This window comes from Psittacula echo (assembly GCF_963264785.1).
Source record: "Psittacula echo genome assembly, chromosome: 9".
NCBI lineage: Eukaryota > Metazoa > Chordata > Aves > Psittaciformes > Psittacidae > Psittacula > Psittacula echo.
In genome coordinates this window covers 2277944-2295147 of record NC_137745.1, presented here as the reverse complement: position 1 = coordinate 2295147, position 17204 = coordinate 2277944, and the positions used below count along the sequence as shown (strand labels likewise).

The 17204-nt window shown below is 45.5% G+C and overlaps 1 long non-coding RNA gene across 6 annotated transcripts; it reads left to right on the top strand.

The window, feature by feature from the left end:
* Positions 1 to 711: 711 nt before the first annotated feature.
* On the top strand, positions 712 to 16504 carry LOC308224957. 6 transcript variants are annotated; one of them, XR_013957630.1, is made up of 4 exons: positions 712 to 964; positions 9212 to 9389; positions 9810 to 9896; positions 10774 to 16504. It is a non-coding gene; the product is annotated as an uncharacterized lncRNA (long non-coding RNA). The 6 variants fall into 6 exon arrangements; XR_013957631.1 differs by having other exon boundaries at positions 9810 to 11466; positions 11641 to 16504; XR_013957632.1 differs by having other exon boundaries at positions 9810 to 11792; positions 13305 to 16504.
* Positions 16505 to 17204: the final 700 nt, after the last annotated feature.

Here is a 17204-nt window from a genome sequence, read left to right as displayed (position 1 = left end):
TGCTGGAGGGCCCCTTTACCTCACCAGCACAACAAGGGCTTTGACTTAAGAATTTATACCTTTCTCTTTCCTGAGCACATCTTCAGCACAGTGCCATGCTCCCCCTCACACAAGCATCCCCATCACACCCACAGACAATCTACATTTTGCAGCAAAGCTGCATGAGCAACTCCTAGCCAGCAGCTAACTCATTTTTAGCCTGTGCTATTTAGCTGCTCTATCTCCTCCTCAAGAAAATCGTGTATTTTGTTGGGCTGTCGAAATGGCAGTAGTCTGAGGAGAGACTGTGCAAATAACTTTTGTTACTTTCTGCCCTGTGCGTAAAAGACTTGTACAGTGTGGCAGCTGAGGGAAGACACGTCTCGCAGTCAGCAGCAAGCTGTCCCTCAGGAGTAGTCCCTCTGCACTCAGAGATGCCAAGCAGACGTAGGCTGGGCGGCAGCAGAACCGACGTGCTGTGAAGGATGGCGCATTATGTCCCTCCTGAGGACATTCCTCCTCGTAACAGGCTTTTCTTCCCTCACTGCAGGCTTTAAAAAGAGGAAAGTGAGGCGGGGACCTTCCCAACATGGCCGCCGAAGGCAGGCTCGCCCCGCCTCCCCCACCATACGTCCCCTCTCAAGATGGCGGCGCGGAAGGGCCGGCGGCCGGCCCGGCGTGCGCCTGCGCACCGTGGCCCGGAGTGTAGTGAAATTCCTGGCGGGCGGGGAGAGGGAAAGGGCGGCAGGGAGATACGGCCGCTCGGTCTTTTTAGGGACCCTGCTTGATGTGGCGGCGGCCGGCGCGGAGCCAGACCCGGGTAGGGCGCGGTTGGGGCGGCATGAGGGCAACTCGACGCCGCCTCGGACTTTCGCAGCACCAGGAGCCGCGCCGTCCCCGCTGCCGCTGGGACTCCCTCCCCCGACAGAGAGGGGGAGAATGACAGAGATCCAGTCTGCCTTGTTACTGCGGAGACAACTAGCAGGTACTCGGGCTGGCGGCTGAAGCGGGGAGAGGGAGCGGGGCGGCGGGAAAGGGTGAGCCTATCCGGTGTGGGGGAGAGGAGGGCGGCCGGGCCCTGAGGGACCGGGGCCTGCTATGGGGGAAGGGGCGCCGGCTCGGCGAGGGTGCGGGCGGCCGGCGGGGTGTGTGTGCGAGAGGGAAGGGGAGATTATAGCGCCCCCACTCCCCGCAGCTCTGCTGCTCAGCTGGCAGCTGAGGGAACTAGGCCGAGGGAGGGAGGGGAAGCCTGCCGGCGATCGCTGCCAGCGCAGCCGGGGGCAGGGGTGCGGAGAGCCTTCATGGCGGGGGAAGCGTTTCCTCCGCTGCCCCCGTCCCGGCAGGGAAGTGGGATTTGGCAACGAAGATGCTCGCCTGCCGTCCCCCCGCCCCGCGTCGCTCTTGCAGCCCTGTCTGCCCGGCGCGGAGAATGCAGAAGGGAGCCGCGGCTTCGCTCCCCGCGGTGAGGGGGTTGTGTGCGGGGAAGTGTCTGATGTGAGGGGGACGTTTGTCAAGCTGCGGAGGACGGAGCGAGGGAGCCCCTCTGGAAACGGTACTTCGGGGCCGGGGTGAGTCGCTCCATTCGCGCACCCTCCTGTGAGGACCTGAGGTGCCCCCGTCCCGCCTCCACGCCCCGCTCCCACCCTCCCCTCCCGTGCCCTGAGCCGTGAAGGGCGGGCCGGGAGGGGGAGGCCGCTTCCCCCTTTGCTGTCAGGAGGAGAGCCGGGGGCTCTGCAGGCCCTGACGGTGGGAAGAGGACAGGGCAGTACCGGGACCGGGGCGGAGGGGTGGTGGAGGGCCTGCCCTGGGGAGGGCGAGTGGGGCTGCGCGCCGCGTGCTGAGGGGGGGAGCCGCAGGGAGAAGCGAGAGGGGGGGACGGGTGCGGGGAAGGAGCCCCGCAGCTCAGCCCCGTCTTCCGCCCCTTCCCTTTGTCCCCTCGCCGTCGAGGGGACCTAGCCCTGTCGGATGGGGAGCGCACAATGCGGCTCCGTGTGTCGCTCGCTGCAAGCTTTAAAGCGAAAGGAGCTGGCCGCGGGTGCGGAGGGGCCCGCCCCGCCCGCACGTGGCTCCGCGGCCTCCGCCTCCAGTCGGGATACAGTAACCCCCTCCCCAGAGAACACGCGCGAGTCCTCCCGGCTCCTCGGGAGAATCCCATTGCCTTTTTCGTCCCTTATGTAAAAATTGCCTCATACCCCGATAAGGAAATGCGTGCTGGGTACACCGACCTGAGGCAGTTACAGCCCCGGCTGGAGTGTGCTGGGTGCTCATGCAAAGGGACGGGGCTTCGGAGTGGCAATCTCGGGAGGAGGATTTTGGCCTGAGACTAAAGTAATATCTTTGAAAGCGTGAGGGTGGAAGAGAACACTGTTAGCAGTAAGGGGGTGAAGTTGCATAACCAGGTACAGAGAGCTACAGTAATATGTTTGTTGCACTTTAAGCATTATCGCAGGGTTTTAGTTGATGATTGGTTTGAGAAACTTGAATGTAGTTAACTATTAGCAGGGGATTTTTTTACCCCTTTAGGGTGACATTGTTTTAAAAAATAAGAACCTCACACATACAATGGCTGGGCTCCTGACCGTAAGCATGGACCTTAATGCCTTAGTAACTACTGAAGTTGCTACTGACATTCAGTGAGGTGTCTGCACCTTTGGATATGCTAATAACACTAGGTTTAGGCTTAATACAGGAGCTGGAGTTGATGCAAAGCTGCTCTTTGCTATAAATGACCCCTCTAGGGAAGCAATAGTTTAGAACAGTCGCTCTCTAACTTGATCAAAATAAGCATTTAGTAACCTAATATAGTTCTTCGGTTGTTTGGGATGTCTCTTTTAACTGACTAATTGTGCTCCAGGAAAGAAAGCTTGACATTTAGCTGAAGCCTCTTGATAATAGGTATTAGTTGTTGGTTTCTGTTGTGTGTGGTTTTTAACTTGTATTGTGAGGTCTTAAGACCTTCTATAGGAACATGCTGTTTGAGTGTGTAAGTAGACTTTTAGACCGTTATATTTGGGATTAACTCCTAGTTACCTTTCTATTCGTTTCTGAAGGTTTCATGTTGTAATGGTAAAAACCGGTAAGCTTTTCCAGTTGCCCCTATTATTGATTCAGCTCAGCTTACTCAAGTACTGCAACCATTTGCATGTATTGTGCATCTTTTCTGGGGTGGTGGTATTGTGTTTTAAGTACTATAAGTGCCTTTAGCAGCCTTTTATATGTATTCAAAATTGAAACAATATTAAAATGACTGTGTCTGTGCATTACTTGTGTGTGGTGAATACTGAAGTACTTCAAAAGTGCCATCTGGAGTAACTGACTTAAAGAAAATAGTTGCTTTATGATAACCTAAGTAACATCTGGGCTGAGCTGAAACTAGACTCTGACACTGCTTGTTCTGATGGCAGGCTGCTTGAAGTTGCAATGCAGAGGCTGAGCTTCATGATGTCTGATCCCTCTTCCCTACTGACTGTCTTCTCCCAAGTCAGCTGCTCCCATGTGTCCCTTTGTTTACACCTACATTACTTTTCTACCTCAAAAATCAACACTGTTATTCTTTCCCCTGGTGAGGCTGATACTTCAGCCCTTCTGCTGCATGCGCATAGCTTTTGTGTTACCTCAAGTGTGGTGAGTCGCTAGGTTGAACCTAATGGTTGGGTTTTGGAGGGCAATGAACAGGCAGTGGATATGAGTTTAAATTGCTCTGGATCACTCAGTTGTCAAATTAGCATTACTCAAGCACAAGGGATCTGTGGTTGGAGCTGTTGGACTTGGAGCAAGACATCCAGAAGTGGAGGGAGGTTGAGGGGGGAATCCAAAACCTATATAAAGGTGGAGCAGTTGAGGCATATTAAAGTTTTTTAATGAGTGAGGTCTTGGATAGCTCTTTTCAATCCCAAGAGAAAAAACAATGACAGAAGAAAGAAATGTACAACAGTAGTTCTCAGAATGAATACCTGTTCTGTCTCCCATATGCTTTGTTTCTTGATAAAGACGTTATGGGGAAAATAAGTGTTTATGGCACATAGAGCTTTAATGAGTAACCTAAGTTTTAAGTCTTGAAGACTGTTAAAGGTTAACTGGCAGTTCTTGGTTGTCAGTGAGACTTAAAACCAAGGGTCTTACCAGAACACAGAACAGAACTCTACAACATAATTCCAGGTTGCTTCAATAAGCATATGAAGACAGACTTCTATTTTTCTCTTGAGCAAGCTAGCTTAAGCAGGTAAATAGTATCGCAGCACCATATATGCACACGCTTGTCATCTTAAGTGGCATGTTGTGGATGCTGATAATGCTCTAAGAGAAGGGATATTCAATGACAGTCACAAAACACAACTTCAAGTTAGATGTGGGTTGTTGTTCTCTCTCCCAACCCCCCAAATACTAAGCTTCCCAGTGCCTTTGCTAATGAAACAATAAGCTATATCACCAGGGAATCACTATAGTAGCTGTTCTTGTATTGACTCCTGCTTGCTCCCTTTTAGGCACAAGAACAGTTCAAATCATGACAGTCCAAACTTTGGGGAGGTTTTGTTTAAGTGTTTAAAGGAAGTGGTGACTGGGGATCTCTGACTACCAAAGCCAGTTAGAGTACTAGTCTTGAGTAGCTGGAGCTAAAGGAAGGTTCTTTTCTGTGTATATCTGTAAAGCTAAATGGCTATTCCTTCTCAAATTAACTTAATTGTAAGCTCAAGCAGCTTTTAGAAATGTCTTAAAATTCAGTGTGTGTGCTTGTTCTTATAGATGTCCTTTTTTATTTTTTTTTTTTTAAGGATAAAGGCACTTTCTTGTGCCTTGGTAGTAATGTGAAATAGAAGTCAGGACCTGTCCATTTTTTCTTATGGGTAAGGTGCAGGAAAAACTAGAAGAGTGAAGTGCCTCTGACACCCCTACCCCCCCCCCCCCCCAAAAAAAAAAACAAAACCCAAACCAACCACCAACAACAAACAGCCAAAAAACAAACCAAAACCAACAGCAAGTCAGATCAGTACAGCACTAGACTGGCAGAGTTCACCCCCCAGGGGAGGTGGAGGAGGACAATCTGTGTTCTCTATACTGTGCCAAAACTTCAGGCTCTTTAAAAAGAAGCAGGAGACAACTGAGAGTGTAAAGCTTCTCTTCCATTCTCCAGAGCTGTCGAGCCCAAAGGTGTTGCAGACTGAACCATTTCTGACTGCTTTTATTTCATCTTTCTGCAGAGACTTGTTAGAGTAGGCAGACTTGTGTAGTTCAACCAGTAAAATCATGCAGGGAGGATGCAGTTAAATTGGTAGCACGCAGTGGAATCAGAAGTGCAAGTCCTCTTTAACGTAAACATGGACCACTGAAACCAGGGGAATGGCCATGCCCTTGTTGATGCCAGTTGCATTATGTTGTAAATATTTTTGAACTTAGGATGCAGAAAACCCTGCACTAATACTGCTCTAAAACAAGAGAAATGTGGCATTATTTCAATTTAGAGTGGACACAGCTCCTATTTCAAACTGTGAATGTCTAATTAAAAATGGAATTAACAAGTTAGAAAACTATTAAATACTTAATGTGACAGCTCAGTGTTTTTTATTTGTGTGGAAAATGTCTTGCAATGTAATGTTGCGTGGGTTGAATTTCTGGCAATTACACAGGATTTGCTTTTGAGATATTTGAGTAGTGAAAATTCTGAGGGAATTATGGAATTAAGATCACTTTCTAGATCAAAGCTGAGATACGTATCTCTTGGGTGGCTGCTTGTGAAAGAAGCCTTTGTTTACATTGGAGTGCGGGTTATTTGCTGGTGTACACTAGGTTTGTCTACAGGGTGATCAGTTGAGTGGCACTGATCTGAAGTATTAAGGAGATGCTAGTCTGTCTGTTAGCTTCCTTGGAGATATCTGTATGGCAGTAATATTATGTATTATCCTCTGTAGTTAAGACTCCAAGGTCCTGGCCATGTCAAACTTGACTTCACTATCACTTAAAATGCTGTAACCACCCTGCTTTTTTAAAGGACTCATCATATTTTTAGATAACAATCTCTGTTGCTCTGATGCTTTTTGGGATGCTTTGATACAGCATGTGTGTACCACTCACCTTCACACTCTTGCAGTGTAGGGGCCCATTACAGCAGATTAGATAATTCTGTTCCTTGTGAGTATGTGTTGACAGAATCAAAGCTCGTTGCTCATGCTGACTATAGATAAAATCAGGATAAAACACATGCTTTGCTATAGTGCAGAGTCAGAGCAATACCAGCAGCCTGAATTTCTGTTGCACTGCAAATAACATAATGGAGGTGACTTGTGGCAAACTTTACTAGCTGCATTTAATAGTTTTTTGAATGTTCCTCTTGCAGAAATAAGCTGAACTGTGCCTCTTCAAAGAAGAGTATTTATGACAGCAGTCACAAGAGGGGATGCTGGCAGTTTTGGGAAGTGAGGTTTAGCCAATCCTCAGATTGGAGGGCCTTGATGACTCAACCAGTTGTTTTAACAGGATGAAGCAGTATCAGCCTTCTTTATAAGCTTACTCCTTGATGGGACAGCTATAGTCACAGCCAGTTGGCTCTGGCTAGGTCAGTTTACTAATATTTAGGGGAAGGAACCAAGCTTATCATAAATTAGTAATTCTTTCCTTCTCTGTTCCTCCAAACAAGGCAGTGTAAGTTACACCAAAGTACGGACATAGCTGACAGTAACGTGATTTTTCTGTTCTGTTAGAGAATAGTGGAATGGGAGAATGCTGCTAGAGATCCTGAGAAATAAAGAGCAAAATTAATACTTACTGAGAAAATATTTTCATTAGAGGGATTCCTGCTTCATTAACATCTTTGAAATGGAAATGTTAAATCAAACAAATCCCATTGAAATGTGTTGCCTTATGTGATTGGTAGTGATTCCAGCTTCAGTATTAACAGTTATCTGCTCCAGAACTGTAAACTGTAAGGATCTGTTGATTTGTTATAAACTACTTTGGTTTGAGAAACTAATCTTGGCTAAATGAAGTAGAATGAATAGTCTTCAAATTAAACCGCATATTGTGATTATAACTGATTCTGCCTTGACTCTTCTGTAGCTCTTTCTTGCATTTAAACAAAAATCACAGACTTGGAATAGTCTGTGCATATTCAACTAAGACATGATTGCTCAGTCCCTTTTGTGCTTGGTACAAGTTGTTGGGTTTGGGTTTTGGTGGTAGGTTTGGGTTTTTTTAGTTCCCTCAAAGGCCTATTCTAAACAGTTTGAAAATAAGTGAACTTTGTAGGTAAAACTTGTTTCCCTCAGATAAGCATTCAGCTGAACTTTATTCCGCTAATGTGTTTAATGCAACCTCTGTTTTGATCTGAAATACAGCATTTTGTTTCCAGTGTAGAGACTGGGTTCTGATGAAGCAGAACTGAATTGAAAGGTAGCTGCTGCTGCTCCAAAGGTATGAACTAACTGAATACTATAACAAACTTAGATGCCTGGAGAAAGAAGAGCAGGTGGCTTGGATAAGGAAGAGGGCAGGAGACTCTTGTCACTCACACTGTCTGCTTTTTGTCCCAGCATATTGGAGCAGAATCTGGGTAACACTTCACATGCAGGCCTTTGCTACTGCCATGTTGCATCTGCTCTGTGCTTCAGTTTTCAGTGTGGATATCTGTCAGTGAACTGGTTTGGCCAAGATCAATCTATGGAACCTTATAGATGTGAGCTTTAGACTGCCCTGAAAGTGTAAATGTTCATATTTACTTCTCCTGTCTACTCCCAGGTCCAGAGCATATCAGGTAGAACAGAGATCAGATATCCAGACCTTGTTAAGACCACTGAGTATAGAAATCTAATCAAATAGGATTCCATAAAAATAACTGCTCTCCTGGGCAGAGATGTTGGCAGTGCATGTACAGGTTTAGAATAATAGCAAAGACTTATTGATAGAAACCCTTTGTAAGGGCTTTCACATACAGATTTTCTGTATGTGAAATGTTAGTTAAGGAAACCTATTTCCGTGCAGTTCTAGTAGGTCAAGCTGGCTGGTTGTTTTTTAGGTGGCTTGCACTTGGTGCTGATCTAAAAGGTGATGCTGTCGGGAGTCACTTAGAGAAATGTCTTAAAACAACTCTGAATAACAATGCAGCTCAAATTAGGATATGCAAACCTGTTATTCATATTACAAACAAGATTAAAAAACAAGCTGGAAGAGTGTCCTCAACTTGCACAATGACTTACGCATATGATGAGGATAGCTTCTGCTGACCTCCTCAGCTGCTAATATCTCCCTGTGACATAGTGTTGTGATAGAGACTTTCTAGTGGATTTCCTGGGATCATGTTCTATTCTTGTATGTAAAGTATCCTAGAGCTCTTAGTTCTGTTCAGAGTGCTGTTTCGTGACTGGTGTGCATATGACTGCTTGGAAGATACTTGGAATGTTTTTGTAGTTTTAGTCATAAAGTTGACAAGTTACTGAATTTTCCTGCTGTCCATGCTAAACTTGACTATATTAATATGACTGGAATTTAGGATTACACTTGACTTGCCAAATTCCTAGCAGCTGCTTCTGGTAGACATCGGAAGCTCTGTAGGCTCCTTTGTAGGTGAGAATGTGATTCATCTGCTCTGGTTTTGACATTGCTTTGGAATGAGATGATCACAGTCTTAGAAACTACTTATCCTGATAAGGTCTCTATTGAACGCTGCTGAGGGTGACAGTCTTGAATACAGGCAGATATGTGTACCCACCAAACACTTGTCTGACCCTTAAGAGTGGTAACATGCATCAGACACTGAGGAGAACATGAAGGTGGCATTTCTGATATGCTGGGTGTGGTAGATAAATGCGGCACTGAATGCTTCCTGGTGAGATACTGGCTTCCTTTTAGATGTGGACTTACGAATCAGATTTGTTCCAATCCTTTTAACTATCTCAGTTCTTCCTTTCCTTATATTACCCTACCCCCAGAATTCAGACATTGGTGGAAATGGTAGTGAGTTTTTTCTTTTTAACAGACCTGTTCAACCTCCACTTTAACTTGGGTGATGACTGTGCTGGATTGTGGTGTGATGGGATACACAGTGTGCTTCAAACAGGCTAGCCGAAGAAGGCTCTTCAGGAAACAGTGTCTCTCGATTTCTACCAAAATTACATGACCAATACTAATTTGAATATACTAAACTTACTGCTGAGAATCTTAATTCTGGCAGCCTAACTCTTCCAAAGCTTTAAACAATATTACAGAATTCGGAGGTTTTCATCAGTATGTTTTCTATTTCCAGTGTTTTATGGAAGCAGATTTGGACAGGATAGTAACTGGAACACCAGCTCCAACTTCAGAGAGAAGACTTGGCGCTTAACAGGCCCCAGGTGCTCTCCGCTTTAGTTACTGGGTTCAGACATTTGCTTACTGGCAACCAAATGGGGAGGGAGCAGCAAAGGACCTTCTTTCTGTGTATGGTAAGTGTGGGATGTTGAAAAAGGACTGATTTGAGTATGTGTAACAGAAGGCTTTTATGGCATGAAGACTGCTGCAGAAACCAAATGTCTCAAAATAGGTCATCCTCATTCTTGCTTGTCTTTCTGACTCCTGGGTAAAATGGTGCATGGAAGCAGATCCTGGTCTAGGTAAACTGGGTTACCAGGTCAAATCAGTAGCTGGGTTTCTGTAGTTTGTGAGAGAGAGCTGGCTTTGAGACCTTTATGTTGAAATCAGTGTCTAAAGGAGCAGTGACAATGCCTATCGGAGATCACTGCTGTGGGCTTAAGGGACTATAAGAAGCAAGGCAGTACCAAAGACCTTTCAAGCTTCTGGTTAGGGTGTTAGCAGTCAGTTTTTAACTAAGTAGCTAACCTGAGCTTTCAATTGTCTGTCTTCAGGTATGCCACAACTCATGTGAACATGGAGCTACAGAACTTACACAATCAAGAAACCATGGATTTTAAACAAAGTGGCTACAAGATGAAGTTAGTGCGTTGTAGAGCTGTGGTGAGGCTGTGGTCTCAGTGTTTGTGGGATGGCAGAGCGATGCAGAGGGGATATGTGCCATGAAAACAGCTGAGGGGGGCTCAGGATGCCCAGTGCCAGAGGGAGCTGGGACATGCTGCTGGAGCTGGGACATGCTGCTCCACATTCCAGGCAGAACAAAAAGGCTCCAGTGAAGCCCCTTGCTATATTAAGCCCTTTTCTCTACCAAGGAAATTACTGCTCTAATTTAAAGCTTGGGTTGTGGTGAGAAGAAAGGGGAAAAAAAAAGCTAAATATTTCAGTTTTGGCCCTAACCTGAGCACCTGCAAACACATAGCAGGGCAGGAGGCAGCGACAGGCTCTGGTACCCATGGTGGGGAGGACACTCATCACTGGGCAGAGAGGACCAGGCATGTCAAATGTCATCCTAGCCTGGCTGATTCCAATACCCACCAGGAGCCCTCTTAGCTGAATTTAATCCACAAGCCCATTAATGCATGACATTCTGCTGATAGCCAAATATCAATCAATATTATTGACTCCAGCAAATACTGCTCTGAGCCTATAACTGTAATTTAATTTTGCCCAGAATGGGGGGAAAAAAAAAAAAAGAAGGAAAAAAAAGCACCACTGCGTGAAAGAAATATTTCTATGGCTTCATTTTGGAAAGACATTCGAATCTCAGAAATAGGACTTGAAGTGCTTGTGGTGGGGAATAAGCTCAATTAGATTAATGTCTGAGAAATCCCCAGCTGTTCTGTAGACAAACAAATATCCGAGATTTCCAGCTCTATGGAGACACAAGGACTGGCTCTTGTCCGTGTTCCTCTGGTCAGAGAGATCTGCGTGTATGATTATTATCTGGTGCTGTTTCAGACAATACAAGATGCCACACAACCTCTGAGCACAGAGCAAATATCCCGGCATTTTGTTCCGGATTACTTCCACTCAGTTCACTTCAGCGTCTGAAAAATCCTTTGCTGGATTATTTTCACGTGAAAGGCTTTCTGGAAGTTGGACATACCACACATTCATTACAAAATGAAAATGCCTCGTGTTCAGGATGGAGAAAAAATCCCTGGCTTTCGAGAAAGCTTTGTGAACTTATTAAAAACAAGAGCTCGCTATGCGCATCGTGCTGCCAAATGAAAAAATGAAAAGCTCCCTCTTCTCTTCCCAGGCTTGTAAGCTGCTTTGTATGCTCAAGACATTTCTTTCCAGTGTCCAGCACGTTCTCATTGTGCTAACTTGGAATGAAATATCATTCCATGACAGAAGTGGGCCACTGAGCGGCCCCATCATCATTGGGAAGGGGTCATGGGGAAGCCATCAGCAATGACCCCTGTGCCGCAGGGAGCTGTTGTACCTGAACCACGTGTCTGGAGAGAAGTTGGAGCAGGAACAGTGTTGCTAAAACCACAGCTGGCCATAAACACCACAGCTTGAGGAGAAGCAAGCCGTGACTGCTCCCAAATCCACATCCATGCGGCACCATGGCAAGCCCATCCCACCACCCAGGAAAAGGAGCCCGAATGGGCCTCTCAGCACAAAGGGTTACTGAGTACAGCCGTAAGTACATGGTGTTATGGAAATGCAGCTCTTACCAAGTTGTGTCCCAAGGTGTTGGGATTGGATACACGGATTGGGAGCAGAGCATGGAGATAGACACCAAACACTAGCAGCCCTCAGGAAAGTGAGGTTGACCTCTCGCTGATGAAGCTACCCACAACGATGTGTTTCCAGGTCCTGGTGAGACATGTCGGATAAGGAATGTCACCCCAAACCCCGCTGTGGCTGGGCTGGAACTGATGATGAGCAATACATACTGCAAGGATAAGACTAGCAAAGCACACCTGTGGAGAGATCACCTTCAGCAGACAGTGGAACAAGTCAAGGTTCTGATCAGTCATTTACCTAAAAATAACTTATTTCCAGAATAAAAAGCCTTCCAGAGGGGTAAGTGGAGTTTTTGAGCTAACTGGGAAAAGCTGCACAGAGCAGCTCAATCTCACATATCACCAAGATCTCCCTCCCCACCCCAAGAGGGCCACACACTGCTGGCAAGCTCTCAAAGGTTTTCCCAGAACTGGGATAATTTGCTCTCACAGGGCAGAGCGATTCACCTAGAGTGGCTGCAATTCACTCTGCATTTCATCTGACTATGGATGAGGTGAGCGAGAGCTACTACAAGGATGAGTAAACCTCTTGGATGCCAGCAGTAGATGGCAGATCCCATAACCTCCTGAAATAGGACCTCTTGGTCCCCCTTGTGTATCACAAGCCAAGTCAGTGGTTTGGTAGGTGGTGGCATTTGGGCAGACAGGTTGGTGAGACAATTCAGTACTGGATCCCAGTGCATTTGTCGTAGCAGATCACATTCTCCATATGGATTATCTGCAAGGCTCTTTCTTTCCCCTTGTTTTTTGTTCCCATTTATCTTGCAAGCAATTAAGACTGTTTAAGAAGATGATCACTTTGAAGCCTTTTTCCCTCTGATCTGGGATGTTTGTTCCTTAAAATGTAACTTCAAATATTGTGGCATTCTGAATGGTTTCTGTTTCAGTAACAGACTGGTAATTGTAATTAGTTTTATCACAGTTGAAATTAGAAGATCTGCTCTGAATGCATTCCTTTGAATTCAGTCAAAAGGCACTTTTGGAGCTGACAATCATTTTGACTGGAGTTTGCTGAGAAAGACTCAGATTTTCAACTTATGGGAAAGGCTCATTTTACCGCAAGGCTGAGAATCCACTGCTTTAGAGCTCACTGGCATTGCAAGGTGCTAGCAAGAGCCAGAGCAGATATTTCTCTGGGCTTCCATTTTTATGCAATACTGTTTAGATAACACTTAAGTGGTTTCAGGAGAGGAGGCTGGGGGTGGCTAGAGGGAAGGATGTGAGTAGGTAAGAAGGAAAGGAGGCAGCACATGGAAAAATGGAAGGAAATGGTCAAATAAAGGAAAAAACGATGCACAGAAAAGATGAAGGAACAGCAGGATTGAGAGGAGATCACACAGAAGCTCAGAGTTACAGACTGAGTAGATAAGAGTAATAAGGAAATATGTAAGGATAATGTAGCAAAGGATTGCTGTTTGGCACTTCAGGAATGGCTGTGAGTCAGTAGAGGTGGCAAAAACAGGAAAAGGAGGGATAAGCAACAGGGAAACACCAGGAAGATGCTAAAAATGTTAACACATGTTGAAATGGCCAATACATGGCTCAAAATACTGTTTTTCATGTTTAGGCAATGCTGCAGTAAGAGCAATGTGTCCAGGAGGGAGGATGGAGGATGTGGCTGGGCAGAGGCTGGTGCTGGGTTACAGTGGGGCAGGAGCCAGTCAGGCCTCAGGGTCAGCGCAAACCATCCCTACACACAGTGGTCTTTTCACCCTCCTTTTGTTCTTGCAGGTACCAGACCTGATTCCGCTCCGTGTTGGGAATACCTGCTGAGCAGTGGGTTACTTTGCACCGGGTGAAGATTATCCTTTGTACAAGTCGCTCCATGGGTGATGTATCTTCTTCCACTAGCTGAAACACGCTGCTTCTTCCAAGGCTCTGCCCTCTAAATCATTCCCATGTCACTGTGGAGAATGCAATATATATTATGGTAGCTTGCAGCACCTCTATAGTGCTAGTGGGACATACAGGAGATAGGAGAATAAGAAATTGAACTGTATATAAACTTCTGCAGTCAGACTTTCAGATGAGCAAGAGCAGAGGCAGCTTTGTAAACCAACAACCAAGAGCAGGGCTGCCTCTAACTCTGGGGATAATTGTCATGAAAACTACAAGTAAAGTAGCACAAAACACAAGTAGGTATGAAAAAGGTAGCTGGAAATAGCTGCTCCAGGAATGTTTCTTTGCAAAGGTTCTAGACATCAAAAGTCAATTGAATAAACAGCATGGTAATTTTAGATGTTCTTGGAAAATAGATTTTAAAGGGCAAAATGAGGCAAACCAGAAAATTATGGCTCAGCAAAAAATCCAGGAGAAAAAAAACTTGGAAGGGAAAATGAATGCAAGTAAGACACTTGCAAGCCTTATTATATACATACCTATGTATGTATAGATAGATTAACTCATGCATGTGTGTGTGATTACAGATATACAGTACGGTGGGCATATATAGTTATATATGTAATCTTCAGGTCCTTTCCAACCCTAAGTATTCCATGATTCTATATATAACTATATAGTGTATATGTATGTGTGCACACTATTGATAAAAAAAGAAGCCAGCACAAAACCAGCACTTCCTGCACCAAACTGAAGATGAGTGAGTTTCAGAGAGGTTAACTTGACCAAAGTCCAAGGCCTTGAGCAGGAAAACAAGTTGCTTGATGAGTTGGACCAGTGTCTAAACGGCATCTGACTGAGGATGGTTCTGACCAGAATACAGTGAGGGTGAGATTCAGCCATGCAATAGCAGAATGGATGGATGCCAAAGGGCTGGAATAATCTGAACATGCACAAAACAGGGAGCTCAGCACGTGTGCAGAAAGCCCCAGTGGAGGGAAAGCAGGGTACAACCTTAAACCGACTGGAAGGTACCCTGCAATTATCAGCAAGTATTGATGGCCACAGACTGGGAAACCTTTGTCTCTGCTCAAGAGAGCAGCAAACCATGGTTCTCAAAGTGCCTTTTATTTGCTGTGAGGAGCGCCTCCCCGTGCCCGATGGGTGGTGGCACATCCAGAGTTATTTTAGCCGATGGGCTGATGCATGTGAGCTGCAAGTGCAGGGGGAGGAGGAGGGGTGCCAGCCCAGAAAGCAGAGCAGTAGGGGCGACCTCCATGGGACAGCACTGGGAGCAGTAGGGCAGGATTCAGTGTTAACACTGATGTGGAGGTACTGTCACGCGGGTCACACTTGGAAAACATTAAAGGGCAATTTAAGCACTTGGAGAGGAAAGGATTGAGTTGTAACAAGGAAAAATATTAGCTGGAAGATGCAAGAAGCAGCAGAATATCTGTTATTCACTAGCACACGTTGCTGGCTGGGGAGAGGATAATCCTACTCCAATTTTTATGCCACATTGGAACAAGCAGTGAATAAGTGGGAATAATCCTGTGACAGCAAATGGTGCCTGTGCACTATTAACTCCCAAGCAGTGTGTCTCAGCAGCAAGACAAAAGCAGGTTGGTTCAAGGTCAAGTACTTTAGAGATGTTCCAGCATTGCATCAGGTTCATGTGAGTTGTGTGGAGTGGATTTTAGAAGCTGGTCATATCAACACCACATAAAATATAATGATCGAAACTCAAACCACAGCCCAAAAGGAGGCAACAGCGGCAGAACCATCTTATTTACCAGAGGAGATGATTGCTGCCACTAAATGCAAGGAACAGGGGAAAAAGAAAGGTCCATAAAGCAAGAGATGAGGATGGGAAAGTCAAGGGAGAGGTGAAAGGATAGTGGAAATTGAGAGTAGGTAACCCCATATAAGAGACAGTTTTAATCAACTACAAAAAGAGAGATAAATGCAGCCCTAGCTGCAAGCGCAGCCTGTGAGACGGGCAAATGTCTGCCACAGCAGCTAAAGATGGATGCTGCAGCCAGCTGGAGCTTTACAGGGCACTAACCACATATTCCTGAAACACCATGGAGGCACAGGTTTCTTTCTGAGCAGTTACAAGATAGGACACAGAAAGGAACTAATTGCACAGGTGTTTTTTACTTGATAATGTCAGATCACAGCTGAAGAAGGTTAAACATACAACAAATAGTTACCCCCATTGCTGTAATACAGCTAATAACACTAGCATTTAGGGAGGGCTAAACCATGCTTTCCTTGCTTAAGGCCCTTCTCTCTGACCTTTGAAGGTTTGGTCTCAAGACATGGTGTAAATCATCTGGAGAGTTTTCTTCACCTCTGCTCAATGAATGATATTCCTATTCTGGGAAAGCAGGGTTGGTCTTTCCGATAACAAGAAGAGAGATACCGGAGGTACTTGGGCATCTGAGTTCTCTGCTTCCCAAAGTCACGCAGGCACCTCTCTCCAATGGCAAAGCAGCTTCCATCGGAACGGAGGAGCACACAGAGATGGACTCTCAGTTCCAGATGGTTTGAATTTTCTGCACACTTATTAAACATGGCATAAAACTCCCTAAAGTAATAATCCAGCTATTTTCACCCAAAGTAAAGCAATAGGTACCAGGGCAGTACAGCACAGGCCTGTAAGTATGTACTGTCAAATCCCACTCACTCTGGGAATCATAGTGCACTCAGGAGAAGGAAACAAGAGCATCTGCTTCAGTTGAATTGACATTTGAGCCAGTGGCCATTTGGTAGATGCTATTTAGGTACAGCAACATACGCAGTGATGCCAAAGCTAAATTCCGCTATGTTTTGGAACTTAGCAGGACGTTCAGACTGCACTCTTTTCACCAATGGGTTTATTTTAAAAGACAACACGGTATTAAACCCTTGCAGTGGTATTTGCATCACACACAACCTCCCTTAACGAGTAAACGTGTGCCCTGCTTGCTGCGAGAACTCACTAGAAGTTGTAGAACACTTCTGAGCAGAGTGCTTTTCTTTGCCTGATGTGAAAATGACGTTGTTGTAAAGAGTGTAAAATAAATAAATGTGGTTGTGTTTGAAAAGAAGCTGTGGAAAATACATCAATATTTGTAATTACAGTGGCAGCTGCTGCTCTGTGAGAAGTCACGGATGAAGGCAGCTTTCTCATGCATCCTATACCCTTTCTCCCCACCCCATCCCCACTATGGCCCTTCTTCCCCATGTGCCTCATGCCTGTATATATCCTGTCCCTCCATGCACCCTGTGATGCTCACTGAACACCAGCTAAACTACAGGCATTGCTAGCACAGGGCACTGAAATGGAGGGCAGAACAGTGTGGGTTAGCCAGAACAGCTGAGCCTTCCCAGTTTGGATTTGCCCTACCTCAAACAATAACTTCAAGGGATTGGACATCAGCAAGAGCTAATAACATCTACCAAATCTGGTTCACTTTGACCAAGGGTTTCAAGTGCATTACAGCACAGAAATATAGATTGATAGGCAGAGAGCATAACTGTAGGAAACTATTGCCTTAGAAACACAGGCTTAAAAAAATCATCAAAGGACAAAAGTCACTAAGGCGCTGCACGGAAGGCTGAAAAGGCCGAGCTGACGAGGAGGAAAATGGAATAAGTCCCCAGAGGACTGAAAGATTTCCAAATCCTTGCTCTCCATTTCAAATCATCTCAGTAAACTGACAACTATCACATCAAGCAGCCAACAACCTGAGGAGTTAAATAAGCTTTTTGCTACCAGCACATGTAACCCCCAATGAATTCCAAATA